This window comes from Silene latifolia, chromosome X (assembly GCF_048544455.1).
Source record: "Silene latifolia isolate original U9 population chromosome X, ASM4854445v1, whole genome shotgun sequence".
In the NCBI taxonomy this organism is placed as follows: domain Eukaryota; kingdom Viridiplantae; phylum Streptophyta; class Magnoliopsida; order Caryophyllales; family Caryophyllaceae; genus Silene; species Silene latifolia.
Window position 1 is genome coordinate 282,419,267 of NC_133537.1, and position 21,347 is coordinate 282,440,613.

Below are 21,347 nucleotides of genomic sequence, written 5' to 3' on the forward strand. Positions count from 1 at the left end.
CAACATCCAAATCCTCAACAATAATAGCATTGTTCACTCGGGGCATCTCTGGTCCATCATATGTAACATCACTTCGTAGATGTATCGCATTAATGGTCTCATGCGACTTATCAGGCTTAGATGGCAACGCACCTGGCTGCCAACCTGTATTTTGGCTCGATAAATGGACAATTTGATTGTCCAACATCTTATTGTGAGCCATCAACTGAGTAATTAAAGCCTCTTGTTTTTGTGAAGCCGCCATTTGCTGTTGTAACATAGCTTTAATGTCTGACATATCACTGTTTGAAGCCTGAGGAGGAGGCTGCATCTGTTGAAACTGTTGTGGAGGTGGCCTATTAAAGTTCCCTTGTGGTTGATTACCACGATTTTGAGGGATGATGTAGGCATTGGTCGGCGTAGGATGAAACACATTATGATTCCTCTCAGTGAAGAAATTAGAATAGGGAGTACCTTGCTTGAAATATTGATAGGCATGAACTTGTTCTATAGTACTCATACATCCAGCTGCAACATGACCATGAGTACCACATCTCTCATAAGGGACCTCCGGTTGAACCAAAGCATGAACTGTCTGCGGCGGACCCAAAGACTGAGCTATCCTCATCTCGGCAATTTGGGCAGTTAGAGCCTCTAACTAAGCTGCAATTGCACTATCTGAACCACCTTCTCTTGTGCTACACTACTACCCCTTGGATTACCATACTCAGCAGTGTGGGTAGCTATCTGATCAATTAGTTTCCAGGCATTGGCATCATCAGTGTTGTCCTGGAATCTCCCGTTGGCAGCTAAATCAAGTAAGGCCCTATGATCGTCATACAGCCCTAAAACTGGTTGCAAAGGAACCAGACCTGGAAGCCATGATGTGGAACAGATCGAACTAGTTTTTTGAAACGAACCCACGCCTCATTAAGGTCTTCAGTAGGACCTTGTTTAAAACTCGTAATCTGGCTTCTAAGGGCATTAGTCTTCTGGGGTGGGAAGTACCTCTTGTAGAATACAAGAGCTAATGAATTCCAGTCTATAATACCATGAGCTTCCGTATCCAAGTCACGTAGCCACTCCGCTGCATCATCTCACAAGGAGAAAGGGAAAAGAGTCTGTTTGACTTGGTCTTGAGTCACCCCCGCAGACTAAGGGACGGAGCAGCAGTAACTAACGAACTTCTCCATATGTTTAGCAGGGTCCTCTCCAGCTCCTCCTCCAAATAAATTTCGCTCCACCAGATTAATGTAAGATGGACGAATTTTGAAGGTACCCTTATCCGTAGTGCGGAGCTTGAATCCCTTGGGAAGAGAGGCAAGGGTGGGCTCAGAATGACTTGCTAAAGTAGGCATGGTTGTAGTAGTGGCAGAAACTGAAGTGTCTTCTTCAAAAGACTGTTTTTCTGCAATAAAACCGGCGTATGCGGCGTCAAGCGTACTCAAGTCTTATGCTTGACGAACTTCCTTCCAAAAATTTCGTCTAGCTCGAAAAGTCTTTTCTGGTTCAGAGTCGTCGAATGGTACGAGCTCGGACCTGTGAGACCTGGGCATAAACAAAACTAGCACAGAAAGGTAAGTTCGGTCTCAAGGAACACAGGTTCCTTGAGACAAAACACAAACTAAAATAAAGCAAATAAAATATCACCGTCTCCCCGACAATGGCGCCAAAATTTGACAGGCTAAATCGCACACCTAATCAAAGATTAACCAATTGGCCTAAGCTAATGTAGTAGAGGTAGTCGGGATCGTATCCACATGGAGACAATATGTTCTATTTGCTAAATCTAATCTGTCTAAGTGACAATTTTAAGGGGTTTGTTGGGTTTGTCTATGAACTAAATTGCAAAGAAAAGGAATTAAATTTAGAAAAGAGATTTCAAATAATAAAAGAAGGCTAGGATGTCGGGTTACCACGGTAAACAATAGTCAAAGGTAAGGTCAATGATCGGCACAATTACGGTCTGAGGGGTAGTGAAAAGGTCCTTCCGGTCCGCTATCCGCCCTAGAGAACTAATCTAGTTTTCGCTCTAATTAGGATGGTCTATTGTTTGTAACAGGTCTAACTTCTTCCAATATTTCGATCGAGGTCAAAGTTTCCCGGGTCGAATAATCAATTGCGTCCACTCAGTTAATTAAACGCTTTATTATGCTACAATTAACAACTCAGACAAATAACTAAGCCAGACTTAATCACTTAATTAAGACCGTCATAAAACCATGGCTTCCCTAATCCTAGCATAAGAAAATTAGCTACGCATAGTGAAGGTAATAGATTCAACAATAACGATTAAGATTGAATTAAACATGATGATGGAACCTAAATAGCAATTAAACATAAACTTGCAATTAACATAAAAGAATAATGAATTCCAACAACGAGAATTGTATTGTAGAAATCTATATCTCATTTTTTAACATATTCATATATGTGATGAATTAATTTAGTCATAAAATTAAATATTGATCTTATGCATGCAAATAAAAGTAAATATTAAAGAAAAATCATCATTCTTACATTGATATTTCGGATTATTGGGCACAAGTAAGATCTCCTTCTTACTTGTTCTTGAGCACTCCTTAAATGGAAGAACAAAGGATTCAAGTATAGAATCCCTCCCAAGTAATAATACCCAAGATAATCTCTTAATAAAATTAATATTATTGTTACTAGAACAATATTAATTTGAATAAAATTGACCCAAAAATAATTATTTAGGTCTCTTAATTTCGGTTAAGAGAAGGAGAAGGAAGAAGAATTTTTATCTCTCTAAAAACTCTATATTTTTTATGGTGAATGAATGAATAATACACTAGTATTCAAGTAGTGTATAAGGTAAAAATTTAAAGAGAAAAACCCATGGTTTTCTCTTAATAAAACCGGGTAGGGGAGGGGTGGTGATGGTCAATGCATGAGCAAGGTGTTCTTCACAAGAGCAAGTAGGTTTGCATGGCTAGGTTTAGGAAGAATGATTATGTTTTCCACTTAATTAATCAACATAATATTTATCCTAATACTCCCACTTATTCGGTCCATATGAGATAAAATGGACTCCATTTTATCTTTGTCAATTTGTCACATGTTACATGTCATGTAAAATTGTTATGTATTTTTAACATATTAAAAATCAACGCATTAATAAAAATACGTCATATACAAAATCGACTTATTAATTCATAATTATTTGTACCAAAATAATTTACCAATTATAAATCACAACATCTTGTATTTATAATAATTATTCATTCAGTTCAATTGTTTTCCTAAACAATAATTTCATCTAAGCAATAAAACAATTCGATTACTCAGACCGTATCTTATTTAATCAAATTACAATGAGACACGTAAATATTACTTCCAAAATCGTCCGTCAATTTTAAGTAATTTAATTAACCCGTATCGTCATACGATTAATTAAATATTCAATTAAGAGTGTTACCCTTTAGGTATGACCTAAGGGGATCAACTGATCACCACCGACTTACGACAGTAATGTCAAACTCTAGTCAGCCAATCATTACCGATATGTGTGGACCAGTTGACAGTAAAAAATTACATCCCAACTGTATTCTTAAAATGAGACTTAAACATGTGATCATCATGATCGACAGTTGTGATCGCATTATTGTCAGAGGACACATATTCCAACAATCTCCCACTTGTCCTCGACAAGTGTGCGTCACCAATTCTCTTGTCCTATTACTATCTCCCACTCAATGCAAGGTGTCTTTCAAGTCGTACTTGCAAGTGATCATATCGAGAGTGGTTTCCTCGATCTGGAGAATAACTCATTGACCGGATTTATCTACCATAGATGTCTTCCGAGCGTGGCCACGCATTTCTAGTTCATTACTCCTCGAGTGGCCCTGAGATATTGTTATAACCCTGACTAGGGGTGGACAATTCCTATCGCACTCATTCCCTTCGGTTAGCCACAGCCATCATAACCCAAAATATGCCCATTTGACCCCATTTACGAAGGTCGTAGTAACACAAATCAAAGTTAATCTAAAACTGTGCCATCTTAGGTGAACAGTCTTTAGTCAAAAGAATCGACTCATTAGAATACTATAGTAGCTCTCGCCACGACCAGGCTATATAAATTTGCCAGAACTCTATAAGCGGTCATAAGGCCCGACAAGGTGTTCTTAACAATCTGCCTATGTGATCGACTAGTCATCACACATGACTCCATGGCACTTGAACTTGCCATCAATCGCATCACATTCTAGTCACTTCGAGACGTCACCTCATGTAAGTAACTATGGGCGAATACAATGTTAATCCGTGTTCACTTTAACGGAGTTCAATTGTCTCTACAACCCGTTTGGATGTAACAAAGTATAAGGTGAGTTAATAATAACTCAAACGACAGATGTCGACATCAGATTCGGGTAGTCAATACCGTATTACAACCTTGTGATGCATATCGTAAGTGTGTAAACACTAGTTGATTGCAATAGAAGTTTAACATACCATGTGTCCATGTGTTCAAACTTCTTATATTGCATTATCCCTTATATTCATGTTATCTCTCATAGCATGAACCTTACCAAGTACACATATAGGTTCCCAACCTCGGTTTGGGTTCTTTATCTTGAAAGAACTTTCTGGTTGTTTATCACAAAACCAACGAATTTGTGGTGGATGATATGACTTGCACTGGTCAAGTACTCCACCCACTCACAATGCACTAGGTATATGTTTTGTAGAGTCTTGCAACAATTGTCAAGATGATTAGCCTAGCACTTCTCACAGGTCCTAGCATATTAGAAAATATTAGTTTTGAGTAACTTCTTACTTCAACTAAGTATCTTTCAAACTTCTTATTTCTCCTTTTAGCTTGAAAAGCTTAGGATTTTCATAAATCCTTACGCGTGTTCGAACTTTAATATGTGCAACCTCTTGACACATAACAGAGTGTTCTGTCCAACACTGAAATCGCTCATCGGATTCTCCTCAAGAATTCATGACGATTCTTCTATGGCTTGCCAATTATTCATCATGCTCTTATGCATATGATTCTTTATTGGACATGTGCATGATTATTCTAATGGCGGAAACATTAGTAACTAATAATCATGTGATCAACCATTCTTAGGTTCAATGAACGACCATGACTGCTAATGGCAATTCCATTTTCATTGACGTGAATAACCTACGTTTCTCGTTGATTCGATGTGTATATCTCAATACTTATCCAACATCTCATGATGTTATTGGATTCATCATAGTCCATTTTCATCCAGAATTGAAAACTCAAATACTTCTTTGTGAAAGATAGTATTAGCTCGTCATTCTCAATGAGTAGTGAGTTATAAATTTTACAAGATGATTGCTCCCACTAAATTCCATGTCTTCACATGATAATTTCCAACTCCCACTTAATTCCACATGTTTCGTAGTTGACCACTCAATCGAAACAATACAATTTGCTTTGCCAAGTTATTAAGATTCAAACCATATATGTTCCCAACATATCATTTCAAAATACTTATTTAGAAAAGGTTTCAATCTTAAACTTATGGAAAGAGATTTTTAATCTCTAACTCATTCATTTAATAATGATGCGTAGCAATGTCATTATTTAAATGTGAATTTCATTATTATACGTCCTTCTCAAAATACCCTTTTCGGAAGGAAGTTTAACCATTTCATTTTCATAATGAGGTTAAGTAATGACACTAGCGTGGTTAACAATTAATTTAGCTTTTGTAGATATCGGCATATCGATCTTTGCAACTTTTAGTCATAAATCACATTTATTTTCGAGGATGCAACTTTGTTTCATTTAGGCTCTTAAGTAAATATCAATATTTAAACTATTGGTCAAAAGTCGTTCATATACTAGCCAAATCTCTTGATAAGACTTTACATTAGTCACTCTTCTTCCAAAACTCTCTTTTGGTCTCCTTGTGTAGTTATCTTGAGAACATATTCTTTTGATTACTTCACTTGGTCTCTTTTGTCATGTAGATTTCATCTATTCGAGACCATAGATCTCATCTATTCGTGTACACTATCTATATAGGTATACAAATCATTCTTTCTTGCGTAGATCTCATATACACAAGTACACAAATTTGCTTTGTGTTCTTTGTGTCTTCATTTTTCTCCCACTCTATCTTTAGAATAAATACACTAGAGATTCAAAGATAGCTTATGAGACACAAATAATGATTTTGAAGTATAAGGAGGACTACCTCATAGGTTGACTAATTGTTTTAGATTTGATAAGTGTACTTGGTGATTGACATTCCTTTAAGAGAGTTCATCAACTCAACATCACTTTATAATTGATCATACACAAGCATTAAGCTTGTGGACTTATAATGAATTCCATCATTATAGTTGTCTATTAGATCACTTTAAGTGGATGATCATATGTTTCTATGTGCAAGCATATAAAGACGAATTTTTAGAACAAGGATAAAATACGATAAAACGGGTGACTTGGGTTGCAAACCAAGCCACCATAATCCAAAATACAACAATTGTTTTAGAAAGGATTAAACATTTCCATGTCAAACACAGAAATCAAAAGGTTCTAAAAATCCGAAACATAAATTAAAATAAGACAATAAAAAGCCAAGCTTCATGGAAGCTACTCCTAGCTTCTTGATGGTTTCTCAAGCTTACTTTTCTTTTCCCTTGTCCTTGCTTGGTGGAGGCCCTATTTACAATAAAAGGGGATACATTATCACAACTTTGTATCACAATACCATAGTTGAATTAGAAACATAAAAGAAAGGATAGTCATTTACCTACTAGAGTGATCTTTCCAGCTTTAATGTCACCAAGATATTTGGAATAATTTCTTTTCCAATGTCCAGCACCATTACAATAATGGAATTTATCAAGAGGACCCTTCTTGATCTTGCAAGTGCTAGCTTTATAAGTCTTAGCTTTGGTGAAAGTGGGAGCTTGCTTCTTACCCTTCTTCCCATTCTTCTTGAACTTCCCCTTGCTTTTGGTGCTTATGTTAAGCGCATCCTTAGGTGGGTTAACATTTAACCCCATGTCTCTTTCGGCTTGCACAAGTAACTTGTGCAACTCTTCAAGAGACACGTCCTTGTCTTGCATGTTAAAATTCACCCAGAATTGAACATACGCTTTGACTTTGGATAAGGAGTGTAGAATCCTATCTACAATGAGTTCTTTGGGGATTTCAACCTTTTGAATCTTCAAGGTCTCGACTAGCTCCATCAATGTGAGCACGTGAGGGCTAACCTTTTGGCCCTCCTTAAAGTCGAGATCAAAGAATGCCGCGGCCGCCTCATATTGGACGATCCTCGGAGTTTGTGAAAATATTGTCACAAGCTTGGAATATATTTCATTAGCGGTGCCCATTTTAAAGGCTCTCCTTTGGAGATCCTCCTCCATCGCAAAGGTTAACATATTTTTCATTGCGGCGGACTCCTTGTGGTAAGCCTCATATGCTTCCCTAGTAGCGGCACTCGACCTAGCATTAGGTTCGGGTGGAGAGGCCTCGGTGAGGTAACGAAGCTTGTCGTCACCTTGGGCGGCTAATTTGAGTTGGGCATCCCAATCTGAGAAATTTGACCCATTCTTTTCAAGTTTACAACGATCCATGAAGGATCGGATCCATGAAGTATTAGTGAGAGGTGTGGCGTTGGTGTTTGGAGTGGCCATTTGTTATGATAAATAGATGCGATCTACAAAACGAATATTAAAGGAATAAAACATATGTCGTTTTCAAAATAATAATACTCGTAAAAATTTAATTTAAACAAGTTTTATTGCATTTATCTAGTGACCTCTACCCAACATGATAAATGATTCCAAGATCCAAATTCATATTAACTTGAGCACGGTGTGGCCGATTCATCCCTTATCAATATAATTCGGTGGATTAACACTTTAATCGATTCTACTTTTAGAACTCTTGGTCGATAAAATTACATTAACATTTATCTTTAGCCCAAAACACATCCGACAAGGGCAAGGTGTAGCCGATTCATCCCTTATCAATACTTTTGTTGAGTTCAACCCAAATTTCGAATAAATGTGTCCATGATCCAAATCCATATTAACTTGGGCACGGTGTAGCCGATTCATCCCGCATCAACATGAATTCGGTGAGTAGACATTTATCACCCACTTCCCCTACGTAACAAGGTTTGTACCCCGGTGTGGCCGAGTGCACTCCCTCACGAAATAGGTTTTCATAGTTTCTACTTTTTGGTAAGGCTATGTCTCAATTGATTATTTTAGCGAGAGGTCATGTCAATTTATTATCTATCACGTTTTAAGTGAACTAAAGTGGTGAACTACGATAATTCTAATTGACACGGTCGATAAACTCGATTAAAATGACAATGCATGTTTTAGTTATGGCGATTTAGCGATGCATGCAACATATAAATAAAATGCAAGACATAAATAAAATCCTAGTATGGCCTTCCTAAAATAGAAAATCTAATTAACTATTACATATTCGGAAACCAACTCCATTGGTCCCTTGAACTTCGGTTTTTGGCACGCATCTCGAGGCAACACCGTCTTTAATTTATCGCCTTCTCGAGTGACACCGTCTTCAAGGATCTCCGGAATAAATAAAGTACATAACAAATTACATAATTTCCTATTATACATTTGTAATTAAAATAAAATAAATCTATTAAATTACAAAACGGTGATACGAGATCACAATAAATTACAACCGAATCGATATTCCCATACATTTCGGGTAATACCAATTAAAAAACTAAGGTCATACTAAGTAAAATTACATAAAATAAAATTATGACAACATAAATAAAATGCATAATTATAATATGTATGAACATGCCCAATTTTATGCTAAATCGCCTTTAAGGAGCCAATATCGTATATTAAACGGTTTTTACCGATTTGCGTGATTCAACCTTTTAAAATCACAATAAATTACATAAAATCATATTTATGCACAAGTTAATTACCCTAACCAACTTAGGACTCAAAATTAGTCTCCACTAACATATTGACTATAATTAACTTATATTTCTTAAATTTGTTCAATAACGGACTCAAAATTACAATAAAATGCCATAAACTCCAAATAAATCACAAAAATTTCAAATAAATTTGAAATTTGAAATTTTAAACTCATGAACATTCTGGAAAAATACCATGACACTCATAATATTCAAAACCTTAGGTTAAAAATTTCGAAAATTATCTAGGAAAAACTATGTTGCGATTTACCGGATTTATCAAAAATTATCATAAAAATATGAGAAAAATTATATTTATCAACTTTTCAATTTTAGATATGAAATAGGTAATAAAATGCAACATGTGACATTTTTCCTTAGTCATGAAGTATGTTTTAGCAATTATTCACTAATTAAAGTCACTATTTATGCTATTTTTCATCAAAAATTCATAAATCATGCATAAAGACTTCATTATAGCCTATTATTTTACACACATCTTGTAAAGTTTCATGTGACAATATACTAAATTTATATTACCAGATTCGAAATTTATCTCATATTAACCTATTTTTCATTTAAATTCGATTTTAATCATGAAAAAACCATATTTCGAGACCTCCAAAAATTATGACAATTTACAGGTCATCTAAAAATAATATATGTGAAAACATATCCAAAAACCACTGGAAAAATCAAAGTTTAGCTAATTTTAGTCCGAAAATGACATTTTTGTCAAAAAATCACATTTTAATGCCATTATAAAATAAAATGAACAATAAAAATCCATAAATTAACCAAAATATCCTAAATACATTTTAGGATCAGAAACTTTAACATGCATAACTGATTTCGTGATATATTATAATAAACACAAATTTATAAGTTTTATATGTTAATCGTATAACTCGGAAAAACTATAACCGATTTGCATGCAAACAACCTAAGGCTCATGATACCGCTTGTTAGAAATCTATATCTCATTTCTTAACATATTCATATATGTGATGAATTAATTTAGTCATAAAATTAAATATTGATCTTATGCATGCAAACATAAGTAAGTATTAAAGAAAAATCATCATTCTTACATTGATATTTCGGATTATTGGGCACAAGTAAGATCTCCTTCTTACTTGTTCTTGAGCACTCCTTAAATGGAAGAACAAAGGATTCAAGTATAGAATCCTTCCCAAGGAATAATACCCAAGGTAATCTCTTAATAAAATTAATATTATTGATACTAGAACAATATTAATTTGAATAAAATTGACCCAAAAATAATTATTTAGGTCTCTTAATTTCGGTTAAGAGAAGGAAAAGGAAGAAGAATTTTTATCTCTCTAAAAACTCTATATTTTTTGATGGTGAATGAATGAATAATACACTAGTATTCAAGTAGTGTATAAGGTAAAAATTTAAAGAGAAAAACCCATGGTTTTCTCTTAATAAAACCGGGTAGGGGAGGGGTGGTGATGGCCAATGCATAAGCAAGGTGTTATTGAAGGAAAAGTAGATTTATATACTTACATATTCATATATGTTATAATTTAATTTGTCATAAAATTAATGATTGATCTTATGCATGCAAACATTAAAACAAAATAAGGAAGAAACATTGTTCTTACATTGTGATTTTCGGTTTAATGGGCACAAGAGAGATCACCTTTCTCTCTTGTTCTTGAGCTTTCCCTTTTGGATGAACTAAGACCCAAGTGTAGGATCTCTCCCAAGGATTTATACCCAAAACTTTCTCTTAATTAAAATTAATATTATAGATACTAGTACAATATTAATCTTGTAGAAAAATGACCCAAAACAATTTGGTTTTTAATCTCCCAAAAACCGGTTGGGAGAGAATAGGAGAGGAAGTATTTTCTCTTTCTAAAATCTTAATTTTTGATAAGTTAGAATGAATGAATAATGCACACTCATGCATGTAGTGTATATCAAAAATATAAGACCAAAACCCTTTGCCTTTTCTTTGGTAAAACCGAGTAGGAGGGAAGAGGAGGGAAGAAAGGAGACCCAATGCATGCTCTTGTTTGCCTTCACAATGCAAACTAGGGTTGCATGGCTAGGCTATTAGTGAATGATTATGTTTTCCACTAATTTAAACAACACAATTTTAGCCAAAACCTCCCCTTAATTTCGGTACATACATAAAATGGAATCCATTTTATTTTTGTCAATTTTGTCTTATGTCACATGTCATATGTTACATAAATTAGTTATGTATTTTTAACATATTAAAAATCAACGTATTAATAAAAATACGTCATATACAAAAATCGACTTAGTAATTCATAATTACTTGTACCAAAATATTTTACCAATTTACAAATCACAATAAATTGTATTTATAATAATTCATTCAATTTTAATTGTTTCTTTAAACAATAATTTCATCTGAGTAATGATACAATTCAAATACTCAGACCGTATCTCATTTTAATCAATTTCAATGTGATACGTAAATATTACTTCCAAAATCGTCCGTCAATTTTAAGTAATTTAACTAACCCGTATCGTCATACGATTAATTAAATATTCAATTAAGAGTGTTACCCTTTAGGTATGACCTAAGGGGATCAACGGATCACCGCCGTCGTACGACAGTAATGTCAAACTCTAGTCAGCCAATCATTACCGATATGCGTGGACCAGTTGACAGTAAAAAATTACTTCTCAATTGTATTCTTAAAATGAGACTTAAACATGTAATCATCTTGATCGACAGTTGTGATCGCATTATCGTCGGAGGACACATATTCCAACAATCTCCCACTTGTCCTCGACAAGTGTGCGTCACCAATTCTCTTGTCCTATTACTATCTCCCACTCAATGCAAGGTGTCTTTCAGGTCGTACTTGCAAGTGATCATATCGAGAGTGGTTTCCTCGATCTGGAGAATACCTGATTGACCGGATTTATCTATCATAGATACCTTCCGAGCGTGGCCACGCATTTCCAGTTCATTACTCCTCGAGTGGCCCTGAGATATTGTTATAACCCTGACTAGGGATGGACAATTCCTATCGCACTCATTCCCTTCGACTAGCCACAGCCATCATTACCCAAAATATGCCCATTTGACCCCATTTACGAAGGTCGTAGTAACACAAATCAAAGTTAATCTGAAACTTTGCCATCTTAGGCGAATAGTCTTTAGTCAAAAGAATCGACTCATTCGAATACTATAGTAGCTCTCGCCACGACCGGGCTATATAAATTTGCCAGAACTCTATAAACGGTCATTAGGCCCGACAAAATGTTCCTAACAGTCTGCCTATGTGATCGACTAGTCATCTCACATGATTCTATGGCACTTGAACTTGCCATCAATCGCATCACACTCTAGTCACTTCGAGACGTCACCTCATGTAAGTAACTATGGGCAAATACAATGTTAATCCATGTTCACTTTAACGGGGTTCAATTGTCTCCACAACCCGTTTGGATATAACAATGTACAAGGTGAGTTAATAATAACTCAAACGACAAATGTCCACATCACACTCGGGTAGTCAATACCATATTACAACCTTGTGATGCAAATCGTAAGTGTAAACACTTATTGATTGCAATAGAAGTTTAACATGCCATGTGTCCATGTATTCAAACTTCTTATAATCGCATTTTCCTTTACATTCATGTTCTCTCTCATAGCATGAATATTACCAAGTACACATCAAGGTTCCCGACCTCGGTTTTGGTTCTTTATCTTGAAAGAACTTCCTTATCGATTATCACATAACGAACGAATTTGTGGTGAATGATATAACTTGTACTGATCAAGTACTCCATCCACACACAATGCACTAGGTATATGTTTTGCAAAATCTTGCAACAATTTGACAAGATGATTAGCCTAGCACTTCTCACAAGTCCTAGCATAGTTAGGAAAGATTAGTTTTGAGTAACTTCTTATTCAACTAAGTATCTTTCCAAAACTTCTTATTTCTCTTTCTAGGCTTGAAAGATTTAGGATTCTCATAAATCCTTACATGTGCTCGGATTTTCATTAATATGCGCAACCTCTTGACACATATAAGAGCATTCTGACAAACACCGAAATCGCTCATCGGATTCTACTTGAGAATTCATGACGTTTTTATTGTGGCTTACCAATGAATCATCATGCTCTTATGCATATGATTCACCATTGGACATGTGCATGATCATTCTAATGGCGGAAACATTAGTAACTTATAATCATGTCATCAACTATATTTAGGTTCAAGGAATGACCATGACTGCTAATGGCAATTCCATTTCATTTAGATGAATAACCTATGTTTCTGTTGATCCGATGTGTATCTCCCAATACTTATCCAACATCCCTTGATGTAATTGGATTCATCATAGTCCATTTTCATCCAGAATTGAAAACTCAAAACTTCCTCTATGAAGGAAGGTGTTAGCTCGTCATTCTTTAATGAGTGGTGAGTTGTAAACATTCAAAGGATGATAGCTCCCACTAAATTCCATGTCTTCACATGATAATTTCCTAACTCCCACTCAATTCCACATATTTCGAAATTGACTTCTCAATCGAAACTTTTCAAGAATTGAAATATAAATTGCATTGCCAAGTTATTAAGATAAAACCATATATGTTCCCATCATATCCCTTCAAAATACCTATTTCGAAGAGGTCTCATTTTAACCTTACGGAAAGAGATTTTAAATCTCTAACACACTCATGTCATAATGATGTGCGGCAATGTCATTTATTAAATATAAGTAATATCTAATACACATCCTTCAAAATATCCCTTTTAGAAGGATGTTTAACCAATCCATTTTCATAATGAGGTTAAGTAATGACATCTGCGTGGTTTAAAACTTTGGCTATTGGAGATATCGGTATATCAATCCTTGCAACTTCTAGTGATAAATATCGCTTATTACTAGGATGTTACATTGATTCATTTAGGCTCTTAAGTAAATCTCAAGGTTGAAACTATTGGTTAAAATTTATCATAAACTTAGTCAAAAACTTGTTAAGACTTTACATTAGTCATTTTGTTCCAAAACTTTCTTTTGGTCTCCTCGTGTAGTTATCATAAGAATATGTTCTTTCGATTACTTCACTTGGTCTCTTTTGTCATATAGAAGTTACTTGAGACCATAGATCTCATCTATTTGGTATACTATGTAAATAGATATACCTTCATTCAAATCATTCTTTCTTGCGTAGATCTTCATTTACACAAGTACACAATTTTTATCTTGTCTCGTGTGTTGTGTCCTCATTTTTCTCCCACTCTATCTTTAGAATAAATACACTATAGATTCAAAGATAGCATATGAGACACAAATAATGATTTGAAGTATAAGGAGAACTATCTCATAGATTGACTAATAGTTATAGATTTCGTAAGTGTACTTGGTGATTGACATTCCTTTAAGAGAGTTCATAGACTCAAAATCGCTTTATAAATGATCATACACAAGCCTTAAGCATGTGGACATATAATGAAACCCGTCATTATATTTGTCTATTAGATCACTTTAAGTTATATGTTTCTAAGAACAAGCATTTAAACATGAATTTTAGAACAAAAGGATAAAATGATAAAATGGGTGACTTGGGTTGCAAACCAAGTCACCATTATCCAAAATACAACCCATTATCCAAAATACCTTTCCATGTCGAACACGGAAACTTAAGGTTCTAAAATCCAAAACATAATTTAAAATAAGACAATGAAAAGCAAAGCTCCATGAAAGTTATCCCTAGCTTCTTGATGGTTTCTCATGCTTGCTTTTCCTTTCCCTTGTCTTTGCTTGGTGGAGGCCCTATTTACAATAAAAAGGGAGATACATTATCACAACTTTGCATCATAATACCATAGTTGAATTAGAAACATAAAAGAAGGATAGTCATTTACCTACTGGAGTAATCTTTCCAGCCTTAATATCACCAAGGTATTTGGAACAATTTCTTTTCCAATGTCCCATACCATTAAAATAATGGCATTTATCAAGAGGACCCTTCTTGATTTTTGAAGTGCTAGCTTCACAAGTCTTAGCTTTGGTGAATGTGGGAGCTTGCTTCTTACCCTTCCTCCCATTCTTCTTGAACTTCCTCCCCTTACTCTTAGTGCTTATGTTAAGCACATCTTTTGGAGGGTTCACATTTAACCCCATGTCCCTCTCGGCTTGCACAAGTAACTTGTGCAATTCTTCAAGAGACACATCCTTGTCTTGCATGTTAAAATTCACCCGGAATTGAACATACACTTTGACTTTGGACAAGGAGTGTAGAATCCTATCTACAATGAGTTCTTTGGGGATTTCAACCTTTTGAATTTTCAAGGTCTCGACAAGCTCCATGAGTTTGAGCACATGAGGGCTAACCTTTTGGCCCTCTTTGAAGTCGAGATCAAAGAATGCCGCGGCCGCCTCATATTGGACGATCCGCGGAGTTTGTGAAAACATTGTTACAAGCTTGGAGTAAATCTCATTAGCATTGCCCATTTTAAAGGCTCTCCTTTGGAGGTCCGCCTCCATCGCAAATATCAAGACATTTTTCATTGCGGCGGACTCCTTTTGGTAAGCCTCATATGCTTCCCTAGTGGCGGCGGTCGACCTAGTAGTAGGTTCGGGTGGAGATGCCTCGGTAAGGTAACGAAGCTTGTCGTCACCTTGGGCGGCTAGTTTGAGTTGGGCATCCCAATCGGAGAAATTTGACCCATTCTTTTCAAGTTTACATCGATCCATGAAGGATCGGAGCCATGATGAACTAGCAAGAGGCGTTGCAATAGGGGTTGGTGTTGCCATTTGTTATGAGGAAAAAGTGGTCTACAAAACAAAGGAGTAAAACAAATGTCGTTTTAATAATAATACTCGTAAAAATTTTAATTTAAACAAGTTTTGTGCATTTTTCTAGTGACCTCTACCCAACAAGATAAATGATTCCAAAACCCAAATTCATATCGACTTAGGCACGGTAGGGCCGATTCATCCTTTATCGATATAACTCGGTGGATTAACGTTTAATCGATTCTACTTTTAGAACTCTTGGTCGATAAAATTATTCTAATAATTATCTATAGCCCAAAACACATCCGACAAGGGCACGGTATGGCCGATGAAACCCTTATCGAAAAACTTTTGTTGATCCACATCAACTCGGGCACGGTAGGGCCGATTCATCCTTTGTCAACATGAATTCGGTGGATAGACATTTATCACCCACTTCCCCTACGTAACAAGTTTTGTACCCCGGTAGGGCCGAGTGCACTCCCTTGCGAAATAGGTTTTCATGGTTTCTACTATTTGGTAAGGCTATGTCTCAATTAATTGTTTTAGCGAGAGGTCATGTCAATTTATTATCTATCACGTTTTAAGTGAGCTAAAGCGGTGAACTACGATAATTCTAATTGACACGGTCGATTAAACTCGATGAAAGAAGATGCATGTTTTAGTTATGGCGATTTAGCGATGCATGTGACATATAAATAAAATGCAAACATAAAATAAATAAATCCTAGTATGGCCTTTCCTAAAATAGAAAAACTATTTAACTATTACATATTCGGAAACCAACTCCATTGGTCCCTTGAACTTCGGTTGTGGCACGCATCTCGAGGTAACATCGTCTTTATGTATCGCCATCTTGAAGAAATCCGTCTTTGGGAACTCCGAGATAAATTAAATTACATAACAAATTACATAATTTCCTATTATACATTTGTAACTAAAATAAATAAAATAAATCTATTAAATTACAAAACGGTGATACGAGATCACAATAAAATTACAACCGAATCGATATTCCCATACATTTCGGGAAATACCAATTAAAACTAAGGTCATACTAAGTAAAATTACATAATTCAAAATTACATAAATAAAATTATTACATTCATAAAGGAAAAATGCAGCATTATAATATGTATGAACATGCCCAATTTTATGCTAAATCGCCTTTAATTAGCCAATATCGTATATTACTTGGTTTTTATGGATTTGCGTGATTTCAACATTTTATAATCACAAAAATTACATAAATTCATATTTATGTATAAGTTAATTACCCTAACCAATTAGGACTCAAAATTTAGTCTTCACTAATAATTTGACCATAATTAACTCATATTTCTAAATTTGTTCATTAATGGACTAAAAATTTCAAAAATAAGCTATAAACTTCAAATAAATCACAAAATTTCAAATAAATTCAAAATTTGAAATTTAAGCTCATGAACATTCTGAAAAAATACCATGACACTCATAATATTCAAAAAACTTAGGTTAAAAATTTCGAAATTTATCCGGAAAAACAATGTTGCAGTTTATCTGTTTTAACCAAAATAATCATAAAAACATGTGAAAAATTATATACATTAACTTTTCAATTTTAGATCTGAAAAAGATAATAAAATGCAACATATGATGTTTTTCTTTAGTCATAGAGTATGTTTTATTAATTTTTTCATTAATTAAGTCACTATTCATGCCATTTTTCTTCAAAAATCCATAAATCATGCAAAAAGACTTCACTATAGCCCATTATTTTACACACATCTTGTAAAATTTCATGTGACAATATACTAAATTTCTATGACCAGTTCGAAATTTATCTCATATTAACCTATTTTTTACCTAAATTCGAATTTAATAATAAAAAATCCATTTTTCCAGCATAACAAGTCCAAAAATTATGAAAATTTACAGGTTATCTCAAAATAATATATGTGACAACATATCCAAAAATCACTGGAAAATTCGAAGTATAGCTAATTTTAGACCGAAAATGACATTTTTACTCATAAAATCATATTTAAATGCCATTATTGTATAATATGAACAATAAAAATCCGTAAATTAACCAAAATATCCTAAAACATTTTAGGACCAGAAATTTTAACATGCATGAATTAATTTCGTGATATATCATAATAACACAAATTTTACAAGTTTTATATGTTAATCTTTATAACTCGGAAAAACTTTTAACCGATTTGCATGCAAACAACCATAGCTCTTGATACCGATTGAAGGAAAAGTAGATCTATATACTTACATATTCATATATGTTATAATTTAATTTGTCATAAAATTAATGATTGATCTTATGCATGCAAACATTAAAACAAAATAAGGAAGAAACATTGTTCTTACATTGTGATTTTCGGTTTAATGGGCACAAGAGAGATCACCTTTCTCTCTTGTTCTTGAGCTTTCCCTTTTGGATGAACTAAGACTCAAGTGTAGGATCTCTCCCAAGGATTTATACCCAAAGCTTTCTCTTAATTAAAATTAATATTATAGATACTAGTACAATATTAATCTTGTAGAAAAATGACCCAAAACAATTTGGTTTTTAATCTCCCAAAAACCGGTTGGGAGAGAATAGGAGAGGAAGTATTTTCTCTTTCTAAAATCTTAATTTTTGATAAGTTAGAATGAATGAATAATGCACACTCATGCATGTAGTGTATATCAAAAATATAAGACAAAAACCCTTTGCCTTTTCTTTGGTAAAACCGAGTAGGAGGGAAGAGGAGGGAAGAAAGGAGACCCAATGCATGCTCTTGTTTGCCTTCACAATGCAAACTAGGGTTGCATGGCTAGGCTATTAGTGAATGATTATGTTTTCCACTAATTTAAACAACACAATTTTAGCCAAAACCTCCCCTTAATTTCGGTACATACATAAAATGGAATCCATTTTATTTTTGTCAATTTTGTCTTATGTCACATGTCATATGTTACATAAATTAGTTATGTATTTTTAACATATTAAAAATCAACGTATTAATAAAAATACGTCATATACAAAAATCGACTTAGTAATTCATAATTACTTGTACCAAAATATTTTACCAATTTACAAATCACAATAAATTGTATTTATAATAATTCATTCAACTTTAATTGTTTCTTTAAACAATAATTTCATCTGAGTAATGATACAATTCAAATACTCAGACCGTATCTCATTTTAATCAATTTCAATGTGATACGTAAATATTACTTCCAAAATCGTCCGTCAATTTTAAGTAATTTAACTAACCCGTATCGTCATACGATTAATTAAATATTCAATTAAGAGTGTTACCCTTTAGGTATGACCTAAGGGGATCAACGGATCACCGCCGTCGTACGACAGTAATGTCAAACTCTAGTCAGCCAATCATTACCGATATGCGTGGACCAGTTGCCAGTTAAAAATTACTTCTCAATTGTATTCTTAAAATGAGACTTAAACATGTAATCATCATGATCGACAGTTGTGATCGCATTATCGTCGGAGGACACATATTCCAATATGTATGAGTAACAAAGGTTAATTAATTACCGAAAATAAAGGAAGAAAAGTTGCAAAGTTTCCGGGGCGAGAATTCCAAAGCTAAAGAACGTCTAACAGTGTTTTTTGCTAAAAGTCAAGATACCTAATATTGTTCTCAGTTTATCTTTATATAGAGATATATAAGATTTATTAATTAAACAACTAATGGGCCGAAATAACAAATTAAGTCAACATGGCCTGATGTGTGAAACAGTCGATCGGCCAAGAAAAGTTGTCGATCGACTTTTCCTCTGAGCAAACCTGTCGATCGACCAAGAAAAGCTGTCGATCAACTTTTTCTTCAAACGCAACCAGTCGGTCGACCATCAGCATTTGTCAATCGACTTTTTTGGGGAAACAGCAGCGTCTATTCCTTACTTTAGCACGCTTCCTCATGTCTTCATACACTTCAACGTGATTTTCCCGAGCTCAGCTTCAGTAGTATCCATAATGCTACTTCAGGGAAGGGTTTTGGCTTGTTTATACTCCTTCAGGTTCAAATCTTCAATAAATACAAAATAACACAAAGTAGCAAATTCCTGGGAGAATAGTAGCTTACGTTACTCAAAATAGCCTAGAAATGCGTGCAAATGAACATAATAAATGTATAAAATGGGCACACATCAGTTCCCTCTAGAGGGGTTTGAAGTGATCCTAGGGATGGATTGGCTAATTAAACACAAAGCAACATAGATTGTTACCAAAATAAGATCGCCTTGAGAGGACCCAAGGGTACTAGGGTGTCATACAAGGGCTACTTAGTCAAACAAAGGTAAAGCTAGTTTCGGTGATGACCTTGAAGACATGCTTGAAGAAGGGTTGTCATATGCTCTTGTATCATGTATAGGGCACTAGTGTGGAGGGACCGCAAGCGCAAGATATACCGGTAGTGAGAGATTTCGCGGATGTGTTTCTGGAGGAGTTACCCGGGTTACCTCCACCGAGAGAAGTGGAATTTGGGGTGGAGTTGAAACCGGGTACGGGACCAATCTCTAAAGCCCCATACCGGATGGGTCCAAAGGAATTGGAAGAGTTAAAGAAGCAACTTTGGGAGTTGGCGGATAAAGGCTACATTAGACCGAGTGTTTCACCATGGGGAGCACCGGTACTCTTTGTGAAGAAGAAGGACGGGACATTAAGGCTATGCATCGATTATAGGGAATTGAATAACGTCACCATCAAGAACAAGTATCGTCTACCAAGAATTGATGATTTGTTTGACCAGCTTAGTGGAGCCGGAATATTTTCAAAGATTGACCTAAGATCGGGCTATCACCAATTGAAAATCAAGGATGAGGACATTCCAAGACCACATTTAGATCAAGGTACGGACATTACGAGTTTGTGGTGATGCCATTTGGGTTAAAAAACACACCGACCGCTTTTATGGACCTTATGAATAGGGTGTTTAGTCCATACTTGGACAAGTTCGTGGTGGTATTCATAGACGATATTTTGGTCTACTCCAAGACCAAGGAAGAGCACGAGAAGCACCTAAGAATTGTTTTTCAAACCTTGAGAGAGCACCAACTCTATGCAAAGCTTAGTAAGTGCGAGTTTTGATTGGAGAAGGTGGCTTTCCTAGGACATATAATATCGAATGAGGGAGTTGTCGTGGATCCTACCAAGATTGAGGCCGTGTCTAAGTGGGTGGCACCCAAGAATGTAGCGTAAATTGAAGATTCCTAGGCCTAGCCGAGTATTATCGCCGTTTTGTGAAAGACTTCTCCAAGATTGCTAGACCCTTGACATCATTGATGAGAAAAGAGAACCATTTCAAATGGGACGGGAGTTGTGAGACGGCCTTCTTGACCCTAAAGAAGCGCCTAACCACGGCCCCGGTACTAGCCTTGCCGGAAGGGAGTAAAAATTTTGAGGTATACACCGATACTTCAAAGAATGGTATAGGATGTGTACTTATGCAAAATGGTAGAGTCATTGCCTATGCCTCGTGACAATTGAAGACCTATAAAGAGAACTACCCAACCCACGACCTAGAATTGGGAGCCGTTGTCTTTGCCTTGAAGATTTGGAGGCACTACTTGTATGGAGCAACCTTCAAGGTGTTCTCCGACCACAAGAGCTTGAAGTATATCTACACCCAAAAGGAGTTGAACATGAGA

At 35.2% G+C, this 21,347-nt stretch overlaps 1 non-coding gene across 1 annotated transcript; it reads left to right on the forward strand.

Annotated features, from left to right (window-relative positions):
- The first annotated feature begins 855 nt into the window (after nt 1-855).
- LOC141625686 (small nucleolar RNA R71) lies at nt 856-962 on the forward strand. Its single transcript, XR_012535453.1, has one exon. It is a non-coding gene; the product is annotated as a small nucleolar RNA R71 (small nucleolar RNA).
- The last annotated feature ends 20,385 nt before the right edge of the window (nt 963-21,347 follow it).